The sequence below is a fragment of the Lytechinus pictus genome, chromosome 3 (assembly GCF_037042905.1).
Source record: "Lytechinus pictus isolate F3 Inbred chromosome 3, Lp3.0, whole genome shotgun sequence".
NCBI classification, from domain to species: domain Eukaryota; kingdom Metazoa; phylum Echinodermata; class Echinoidea; order Temnopleuroida; family Toxopneustidae; genus Lytechinus; species Lytechinus pictus.
In genome coordinates this window covers 25,134,230-25,145,898 of record NC_087247.1, presented here as the reverse complement: position 1 = coordinate 25,145,898, position 11,669 = coordinate 25,134,230, and the positions used below count along the sequence as shown (strand labels likewise).

Genomic DNA, 11,669 nt, shown 5'->3' with positions numbered 1-11,669 from the left:
CGTCATCATTGTCATATTTCCAATCATCAATCAGCGTTCACCTGTATTTCTTCACAAAATACATCAGTCTTTCCACATCTTCGTTAGACTGTCTTTCGTTTTCCATTAAATTGCAAATTAGAATACAATATCCCTGGTCATTCCACTCCAATCGCATATAGGTCGTTCTCCTCAAAGTGGGTCGAAAAACATTAATATTGAACTGATTTCATTTATGGCCAATTCATTATTCTATTCTATTTTCTTGTGTCTGCAGATCTGGAGAGCAGTGGTCTTGCACAGTACAGCCAAGATGGGGTGAAGGACTTCTCACAGATTTACACAGACACAGAGAATGGTCAATTACTGGTTGGAGCAAGGTATGTTAAATGTCAAAACTTTTTATGAATTCTTATTTATTCTTCTTTTTTTTTGTCATTTAAAATGGCAACGAGGCAATCATACATTGTTTCTATATGCAGAATGCAATTGTATTCTACAGTACTGGACATGATTTGGGTAGTTGTATGAAAATGTAAAGAGCAATGATATTAAATGTTCAGAACATACCATTTTCTTAGGTTTTTTTTATACAATGGTCTGTAAATTAGGTAGTTAAATGTTTTATTTATTTTTTATTGAAATATGAAATGCATTCATGTTATTTACTTTCTTGATGTTGCATTCACACATTACCAGTAGACACAAAATTCCTTTTTTTTTTTTTTTTTAAATAAAAGTAGCCTCTGTTTAAAAACCAAACAAGTCTGTGTTTAGTCATTGTGTTAATGAGAGATTTAACAATTCATTATTTCAAGAAAAAGATATCCCTATACTATCACTATATAAAAAATGGGATGAGTATCTAGAATCTGGTAGAATTTTTTCTTTACCTTTTTAAAAATACCTTCATCTCATTCCCCATGCAATCAAAAAATGAATAAAGTGAGAATGTGTTGCAGATCCTTTGTAGCAATATCATCACTTCATCTTTTTCTTTGTGAAGACTAACTCCTTTTTACCAACGCAGATTTTGTAAATCAACATTTTTAAACACTACCTCAACACCAAACTCTAACTTCAATGCCTTCTTGGAAATAAAAAAAGAGTCAATGTCCCAACAAACATTCAACTCTTGTCCGAAGAACCACATCCGAGAAAGAGAGAGACCATCATGGGGGGATGTTGCCTTGGAATGATGCTGTTATAAATGACCACATTTTAGTAGCCATGATGGCGTTTAATCTAAGCTTCGACATGTCCCTAATTGTTTGGATGAGCATCTTTCCTCGGGTAACAAGATCGTCTTGATTGGAATAGAAATTCAAATTGTCGTGTCCCAATTGGATTTTTGAAAGATCTCCCCGAAGCCGGCCAAGGGATGATTGCGCCACATGAAAGTTTCAGCTTTCACGTGGTTGAAGACATGCGCTCTTGATTGAAAGAGTGTAATTACACCAATACATACAACAAAAGAGGAGTGAATTTTAGAAATTCTTATTCCAAAGTGGTCATTTACGAGGAAAAGTGGATGAATACTTATTTTTCCCATCTCCACTGTGATCTGTCTTTCTTTGTGCATTTAGGCTGTTATTCATTCGGAAGTATGATAAAATGTGATTTTGTGAAGATAAGATTGCTTTCTTCTTTAAGTGGTCATTAACGGAGAAAGGTTGGTGGACACTTTTTCTTCAGCTCTTCTCCATGTCTTCCTTTGTCCTTTTACACTATTTTCAAGTGATAACGATCCAACTCTTGTGACAATCAATAGGGCTCTGTATAAAAAAAAAACAGTCTGTATGTTTCATCATGATATAAGCACTTTTGTTATTTAAATAATTCCTCTCTCTTTCCTTTCAGAGATACATTGTTGAGACTAGACCTTGACACATTAACAGAAATTGAGGTGAGTGTTTGATTTTTTCTAGAAGTTCTATGAGAGATAGAAATTGAGTCAATTCATGTATTGGGATGGTATAGAGTGATTCTCTTAAATTCTCTCTTCAAAGATTTCAAGGTTTTTGTCAATTATCCTATGACTGGTAATTGGGGTCAACTTCTGTGCATTTTGTTAGATGTACCCACCACCCACGAACCTTCCATAGAATGAACTGTGCATCATTTACGCATGCTTACTAAATTACCCTGGTCAAAAGCTTTATTTCTTTATAGGAGAAAATAAAGTGATGATTGCAATTAATGAATTTGGAAATAAATACTTGCATTGAAAAGCAATGCCCTTTTAGGACAAACTTTTTGTCTGAGGAGATAGTAGAACTAATGAAGTTATAGATTGATTTGACCTTTAACATTTCTGAAAGAAAGAGGCATTCAGAACTTTTTGGCCCATTGTGTAGAAAAGTATGTTGGTTAGTGCAATTTGAAATATGGGAGAATGACTTGGGGTAAAATAAATTAGTTAGCTCTTTCCCTTTTTGAGGACATACTCATAATATAGCCCCCATCCCACATTTGGATTATTTTGTTCTCCCAAAGAGCTCTTTTATGTTACTCAAGATTAGTGGAATACAATTCCAAGCTGAAAATTTGATTGTAACTTAATTTATCATTAGGAGAACTGTTGCACAAAAGTGTTCTATTCTTCCTCAAGTTATGTGTTATTTGTTTCCCGTAAAACTCCATGGGATTCCTGTTTTTTATGCACTCAATTTATTAATGAATTCTTTATCTTTTTATATTTTCAAGTTGTATATATGTCCCAGCTGTATTCAATGTGTGCATTTAATCCATTTTAAAGATTCAATATCTTATTAAGAAATTAGATATTATGACTCAATGCCTCAGTCTGTGCTTATATCACATCCCTTTTGGCAATGTTTAAAATCATGATATTGATAAGTCACATGACTAGCAGGTACGCATTTTCGTCTTCTCCTAATAGTAAGACTACCTATCTGCTTAACCATTTATTGATAGTATCACCCATTTAATATCACACCACTTCCCAACAAATATTGACTTATTCTACTAACCTCCTTTGGTCCATTCTCTCTCCATGCACATCTCAATCAAAGAAGGGAATATTGTCACTCAAAAAATTAATATCTTTGGCAAACATTTGACTTGCTCATTCTATTTCTTTGAACTCACTGACTGTGGCTTGTGTGAGACCAGCCAATAAATTGGGGTCACTATTGGCAGTGAGCAAACCATGCGTTCTAATAAGACTTGGGGTAAAATGTGTTTGCATTGCTTGGAATTGTTCTTGGGTGTTGAAAACGAGATGCTCGAATGTTTGGGGAACGTCAATTGCAGGTAGTTGGTATCAGTTGTAAGAATGGATTGGCATGAAGATGATAGGAGAGAGAGCTAGGAAGGGAGAGAGAGGGATTGAAAGAGAGAGAGGGGAATACATAAAGAAGACTAGTTATGTAGGATTGAGTTGCAATAAAATTGCAAAGAGCAATAAAAAACGATACCAAATAGAATCGCCAATACTCTTAATATTTTTGGATATAAAAATCTTATAAATCATATAATGAAGAATGATTCGTTCTTGCTAATACTTGGTTGAAAAACAGGCATATGACCAATCAATAATTTTCTAACCGATTTTTTTAAATATTCATATGAGAATTAAGCAAATATAAAGAATTGAAAACAATCCAAAATGTGACCTATCCAATTTAGAATCAATACGGATTTGAAATAGAAAAGATACCATAGGAGATAAGAAGACCATTGGTGATAGTGAGAAAACACAAAAATACATAAGATGTGCGATCAAGAATGAGATTGATGTATGAGATTGAGATTGAACACCGATGTTTGCCTATAGCACTGGAAGTTCCTTTAACCTACTCCATGCTTGCTGTAGAAATAAAAGATACAGTCCTTGACGACTAATATCACATTTATTATTGTTCCATCAAATTTGGGTAGCAAGTTCATGGCTAGTTTGGAGCAAGGAATGCTCGGTCTTAGGAACAAATCTTATATTTTTCCACATTTGGTACATTTTTTTTTGTTCCGTATTTTTACAGAAAGCTGAGTGGAAGCCTAATGAGATAAATACAGCCATCTGTGAGAGCAAGGGCGAATCTCAGGTAAGCGGGGAAACCTCTTGATCTGTGATGTATTATTCTTGTATGATATCTTCATGGCTTTCTAAAACCTTAAAAGCATTAACTTGAAATTTGGAAGTCTTGGGATTGGCCTAATACATTATATTGCCATATAAATTGCCCTTACTGTTTGGAAAACTTAGGTTGTTATATTTCTCCTTTATAAAAACTAATTAAAAGTTTATTTTTGTCAGAGCAGATGATCTTTGGAATTGTACCTAATCTGAAGTCCTTTGATGGAGTTTGGTGCTTCCTCTATTACATCTGTGAATATCTCATATGGTATTAGGACATGGATAAATTTGTACAAGGTTGTAGAGCCCTATTTCATGGTTTTGACCACATCATACGATAGAGGAAGGAATGGTTATGATAAATAAGAAAATTGGGTTTTTGTTTCAAACCTATCTGGATTCCTTGTAGGGGCTCTGTCGGCTTGAGGGTACCTTCTAGCCTTCCCTACATACACCTGGTTCATGCCCTTGAACTGTTCCACTTGTGAAATTTGCGCAAACAAAGTGGATTCACTTCCTCGCCTATCGCATACCCATCCCCCTATGAAATCATGATTGTCAAATCCAATATACTTTGAGATTGCTGCTAAATTTCAGCACTTCATTTTGGCCCTCACTCTCTGTGAAATTCTTTCAATGGGGTTTATGAAATGATTGTGGGGACTGAAATGGTGCTATTTATCGCTTTCGATGTGATTTGACTTTCACTTAATGGTTCTTGCTTCTTGAAGTGGAATGCACTTTCCTGGGCTGTAAATGAAGTTTGCAAAAACAAGAACTGATAGAGGCAATATTTCAGTATTCATTCAAGAGAGTATAGTCAAGAATACTCATAAAAATATCTTTGTTATGGTAGCAGTGTCAATAAATAAAAGCTGAGTAGCCTTTACAGCATTTATTACATATTGAGTTTCAGAGCAAAACAAGTGCTCAGAAACTAGTTCTTGAGCCTCGACCTTTAAATAAGTTGCAAAATCATGTCTATGAAACACATTATAGAATACAACACCAATAGACAGATGGATCATGAATTTTTCTTTCAAAACAATGCACCCTTTTCCTGTCCTAGTAGTATAAGGTTAAACTACCATGCTGCTGGAGATCTTTTCCTGCAGTTTTTCTGAGGAATTCCATTGTTTCCTAAATGAAAAAGTGATTTACATGGAAGATCAATATTTTCTGCTACTTGCAGCACCCTCTCAAGTTTATCAAAATACCATTGGAAGTTTAAACAGATCTTTAAAGTCATTAATGACACTGATTCTACAGGAAATTAGTCTCTTGTCAAATTTTATTCAAGAAAGTTATAAACTGGAGAAAAATAACTTTTTTTCCTATAAAAATGTTCACAATTACAGTAATAAGTTAACGTGCTAATGCCCAAAAATGTTAATCTCATGATGATGTTTTAGAGTTAAGAAAACTAATTAGATTCTGGTGTCAACCATAGATCCACGTTCAAGCTGCTAACTACTAAAATGTGAAGAGCGACAAGTTCTCTTGTCAAACTTTGTTTCATCTAAGATTACTCAGTAGGCCTAACAGTGATTAAGTTCTTGTAATCTCCAATTTTTCTTAAGACTAATTTGTAATTCACTATGTGTAAGATCAGAAACAGTTTACAATATTGTGCTCAATACATGAGTCTACATCTGTGCCTTTTACAAGTATGCTCTTGAAATGTTGCATCTTGACGGGTTTGAGGAAGCCCCCTTGACACCGCCAGAAGGTGCAGCCGCTAACGCTCTTCCTGCCGATGGCAGATAAGTGCCAAGCACGTATCCACTCTCTGCCCAAGTGCAACCGGGTTCTTTCAAAGGCATTCTCATACCTACTCCAGTTTCTTTGCTCTCATTTTGACAAAAGATTGAAATAACAAACAGATGGATCACCTGTGAGGAAGTGACATTAGAGAAAGGCCTAAGACGTTGCTACCTCCCTCCCTCCGCGAGAGTTACCTCACTATGATTCAGATAGTCCTATAAGCGGCAATAAGAGAAACGAAACCAGCTAATCTAGAAATGGGATTCCCCCCTTATGCAACTGCCAAGACTTAAGGGAAGGGAAGTTAAGAAAGCGATAAAGCATTATCCAGACTCGAGGAGTGATTTCGGGGAGTATTACGTCAAGGGCCACAGCCCGGAACCAGACAACCATGTTAATTTGTTCAATATTTTATTGATAACCTCAATAAGCAATGAGTAATGACACACCTACATGTTGTAATTGTTTTTGTTTGTTCTCGGTCGATCCTGTTATTTTTATCAGATTGTCATGATGCAGAATGCATGTATCATATGTCAAGACGTTATTTGTTTTAGGCTGATGCCGAATTTATTTCTATTTATATTGTAATGATCTAGGATATGTTTGTCATCGTTGAGATTGGATCTACAAAAGGAAAAAAAACATGACTTATGGTTATTACGAGGGTCAGGTTCCTTTTTCATAAAACTTGTCAATGAATACTAGAAATTTGTGATAAATTAGCTGTTATCAATGTAAAATATTTTGTGGCAGTGACCTGTTAGTAACTGTTACTAGCCATTCTAAAATAGGGTCCAGTGGGCTAGAAATGATTTAGAAATCATTAAAAGGGTATTCTTAATAAATAAAAAAAACTCTAGGAGACATAAATTGGCATCAGCGATTTTGCAAGTACTATATTATTATTGTCTCTATACTCAAGAACATAGACAATACATAATAGGTGTCTGCTGCTCTATTGGTCCATGTGTATACGTAGTTTAAGTACACATATTTTGTACCTCAATAAGGCAAGTTCCTCTGGAAATTTCTTTCATTTTACAGCTTAATATCTACCCTATTAATGTCAAAATCCCCAGGGTAGAAATTTTCACTGGGTTTTTTTCTCTATAAACCACTTTGCAAGTGATCTCAGCTATGTGAGTCATCTAATTAGATTGCAATTTTGATCAAGATTTAGATGTCACATATTTGAAGCGTTATCCGGGCCCGGACTGTCTGAAATCATGCTAATTATATCCCACCTCTGTGCCTGGATCATGAGAAAAAATATTGATAGATCAGATAGTAAATGAATAGTCCTTGAATCATGACACATGGAAGGTGGCACATGCTAATTGAGTTTCATGGATTCATGGATTCAATTTCAAAGTTAGGATATGCATTATTTCACCCACGTGTATAAAGAGACGGGTAGGCTCCAAGAGGAAAATAACATCAATGTCCAGTATCTCTTTGACCATTTCATTCAGTTTATGAAAAGGGAGCAGTTCCAATATGAAGATTCAGATTTTGGCGTGTTGTTGCTAGGATTATGGAAATTATTTGTTTCATATGTGAATGAATAGGGGGAAATGTTTTCTTTATGATGTAAGTCTTGCTCTGCTCTGCAAAACAACAACTCAGCTAGATGTTACTGTACATTTGCACAGCGATTAAAACAAGCATGAGTTTCAACTGTAAGACACATATGCATTATTATTATGTTTTTATCTTCCTCTCTCCATAATTGCCTGAATTTTAATGTATGAATGCAGCAATTTAGAGAGCTTAGCTGTTACAAATATTGGTGCTCTGGCTAAAAGAATATCTATAACTTTGACAAATTGTTATGGGGAAATTGAAGATTATGACATAAAGATGTTTGCTAATTATACACAAATGTGATGCATCAATTTCACATTGAATGTATGAACCCTAGGAGTCAGTATGATGATGGTGTGAGGCATACTAGTTATTACAGGAAATCAACATTGTCATGCACAGGCAGGATAGCTTCTTCTTTTGCCCTTGTTCTGTCACGACCATCGTCATTAACGCTGACACGTTATATGCAGATGAGCTCACCCTCGTCTCGTGGGACGTGGTGTCTTCGAACAGACGTTTCTTACAGGATTTTTTTCCCTTTATCTATATGATCATTTTGTTTTCAAAATTCCTTTTTTTTGGGGTCTATATTGCATCAATGAGCGTTGTGTTAACCCTTTGCCTGTCAGATTTACTATCATTCTTTGTCCAATTTAACCCAAATACATTTCCATCTTCTCTTCATTTTCCCCTCTTCAATTTCTTATGCATACCTCCTCATCGCATCCTCCCACCCCCATCTTGGTTCCCTTGGTATCTGACACAAAACTCCTCCAAAAGGTCCTCTGGCTCCCAATAATGGTCATGAAAGGTGTCACATGATACCCCTCTCTCCCATAACATTCTCAAACATTCACCAATAGCAGACCAATCGGGGATAATCTCTCAAATACTTCTGGAGAGCAATTTGCCATAAATGTCAAGTTTAATACTGTCTACATAATGTTCTGGCTGAGTGACGCGAATGTTTCTGTATAGACGAGGTAGAGAGTCGAATAGTAGTTTATCCCAGTGAGAATTATGTGAAGTCGTGTGAGGCGACAGTTTACATATTAACTGTTCTTTGGATGTGATTCGATTTTTGAACCTCTCTTTGTGAAGTGGATGTGATTTTGGATGGATTGTAGAAAGTGCATTCAATTGCCTCTAATACTAAAATGCAAGGTTACGCATAAACAAATCAACATCAGAACAACATGAAAGGTATAGGAAGCTCATTTTCATTCATTGTTGAATGAAATTAAATTATACCTTAAAAATTATTTTTGTGAATGTTATTTACTCCTAATAGCAATGAAGAGTGAGGCTTATCGTAGTTTTGTATAAAATGAGGTAATGAGATGCCTTCTTGTTTGATAATTGTAACAAAGGATAGAAACACACCTTCATTCTGAATTAATGGAATACAACAGAGACAATCTTAAATGTTGATAGATTCAGTAGGTAAGTTTAGTTAACACCTTACAACCAGCCTCTGATCTGCCCCTTTGAGCGGCAATCTGCATTTGGTTGGTGTAGGATGAGGAGAGAGGTGTCAACCGACTGTCGCCCATGAATTTTTCACGAAGCCAATGAGCTCTTCAATGGCGTTTCGTCCAAACGACGTGAACAAACTACCAACATAAAATCTCAACACCTTTTTCGATCGCTCCACTTTAAAGGAATAACTGGATAGCATGTTGGTCGCATGATTAAATCAAAAGATGAGTTAAAAGCTTGAACAGTAAATGTTATGGAAACTCTTGATGTAATACGAGAAAGGCATGATTTTGTTTTAAAGGTGAATGGACAGAAGAAAAGTGTTGTTCCAAACCGCATGGTTGTGGATGCAGGTTTGCCACCCTTTAACAGAAGTAGGTCTGAGTTGCAACCACACTGAGATATCTGACACCGTGTACTCTGTAAAAACTCTTCCATTTCATACTTCAGTGGTTGCAATCTTAGAATAAGAAAGAATCTCAGAAAAGGAAATGTGTGCCTCTACACAAGAATAGATCATTCGAGAGACACAAGGGTGTTGATACTGTGTTTAACAATACATCCAAGTCAAAGTCCTTTTGTCTCTCATCAATCTGGATGAAATATGCATGGTTGTGTTGAAATATCATCCATCCATCCATCCATGCTGGGGAAAAGTGTCATGAATGTTGAATGGAAGCAGAAAGGAAAGATGGACGTTGCACCTTAGGACATAGACATGAGGTTGTGCATGAAGTGAGAGACATTTCCCTGCTGTTGCACAGTCTTCCATCACGATAAGAAGCTTTGGGAAAGGAAAAGATCCTTGCCATTGCAGCTTGATACTAGATTGGGATGGGTAAAAATCAAATTTTTTCTATTGCTATCATTTTGGTTATTAATACTGTACCTTTCATTTCTGATATATCTTGAAGCACTTGTATGTATTGCTGATCTATTAAATGGTACATAAATGCAGATTTACAAAAAATTATTACTTCCTCTCATATTGAGCTCAGATGCAGAGAGTGCTATCTTCAAGTAATATCAATGTCTTTAATACCAGGTGTATATTCTGTGATATCATTGGATACATACATGACCTCCAAGTTTCATGTGTTGAAAGGGCAATAGATGAAGACCAAACAACATTCTACATGATCATCTCTTCTGATTGTTTTCAGCTTGTGTAATGAATCACTCCTATGGTGAATCAAATTGCAGTTAATACATCACCAGAAGGTTATCTCTAGGTTTTATACCAGATGAATTATAGCAATGATTGCAATTGAGCATCGCATCCATGGCCATTGTCACTGCACTTTTGCCTTCGCTGGTGATGTTTAATGCTGGGTAATTCCAGCGGCGGAGAAGAGATAGCTAATTTCATAAGTGATTTGGAATGATGAAGGTGATGAGCTCACTCCGCACCACACAAGGAGCCCCGATCGGCTTCCCTTTGGATAATTTAGGGATGCCCTTTGTTTTTATTCTTCATCAAACAGAACTGAACCGTGACATGGCTTATATACATTAAAAAAATAAATGAAAGTATATGCAGAAATATACATTTAAGATGATAATGATTATGATAGGGTTTTTTATGGTGAAGTTAAATGGAAATGAATCACCAACTAAGTCTTACAATTAATTTCAACCATGTTATTCATTTTCATTTGACAGGTAATTTTTCTGATGGGATTGGGTGGGGGAGGGGTTGATATTCTTATTTGATTTAAGACAAATTTCCTTTGTTTTACACTGTGATTACTCTGAACCATTGTACAATGAAGGTGAAGGTGGAGCGTTGTGGCCCAGTGGATTAGTCTTCTGACTTTGAAACAGAGGGTCGTGGGTTCGAATCCCAGCCATGGCGTAATTTCCTTAAGCAAGAAATTTATTCACATTGTGCTGCACTCAACCCAGGTGAGGTGAATGGGTACCCCGCAGGATTAATTTCTAGAATGCATGAGCGCTGAAAGGCAGCTCGAGCTAAAGCCGGGGTAATAATAATGATAACATCACACCTCGGAATAGAATATTTCTAGATAGATGGCGCTATATAAATGCCTATTATTATTATTACAATGAAATAATGAAGGACATTATGAACAAAAAAGTACTATCTGATTCTTCCCGCTATGTGAGAAATGAAAGGGGAGTGGGGATGGAGAAGCCACACTCAAAATAGACTTGACAGTCGAAATGTATTTAAGTGCAAATGGGCTCAGCACCGATTTTCATGAATTTCATTCATCATTAGGTCTTACAGCATTGCACATCAAACAATGACGTCAAATGCCTGCCTTGTTTTCCTGAAAGGGCTGCCTTTTCTTTCCTGCTCCCCCTCTCTCAGAAGTCGATAGTGAAGATTATATTTATCTTGCTGCACCATTTATGGTTCTTCTGAATACGTATTTCTCTCATGTCCAGAATTATTCAATGTCTGCAAATAATTATTTCACTTGAGATCGAGAGAAGATTATTTCGCTCTGTGTTTGTCAAATTTGCCATGAAGATCTTTCATACGCATGTTTTATGAAGGTAGTTTCCCTTTTTTCGCTTGTTGATTCTCTACCTCATTGACATTGCATTATTAATGATCATATACTTATTCTGATCTTATCTTCTTTTATTCTTATATTCTTCCTTCCCTCATTTAATTCTGTTAGTTTGTATTCCATATCATGCCAGCATGTAGCTCACCATTTCATTCCAACTACATTAACACAAAATTGCAATCCTAATTTTTAAGACATATTTCCCACCAGATACCAAC

The 11,669-nt window shown here is 35.9% G+C and overlaps 1 long non-coding RNA gene across 1 annotated transcript; it reads left to right on the top strand.

Annotated features, from left to right (window-relative positions):
• The first annotated feature begins 254 nt into the window (after window positions 1–254).
• Window positions 255–6,473, top strand: LOC129256434 (uncharacterized). Its single transcript, XR_008584010.2, has 3 exons — window positions 255–359; window positions 1,840–1,885; window positions 3,984–6,473. It is a non-coding gene; the product is annotated as an uncharacterized LOC129256434 (long non-coding RNA).
• Window positions 6,474–11,669: the final 5,196 nt, after the last annotated feature.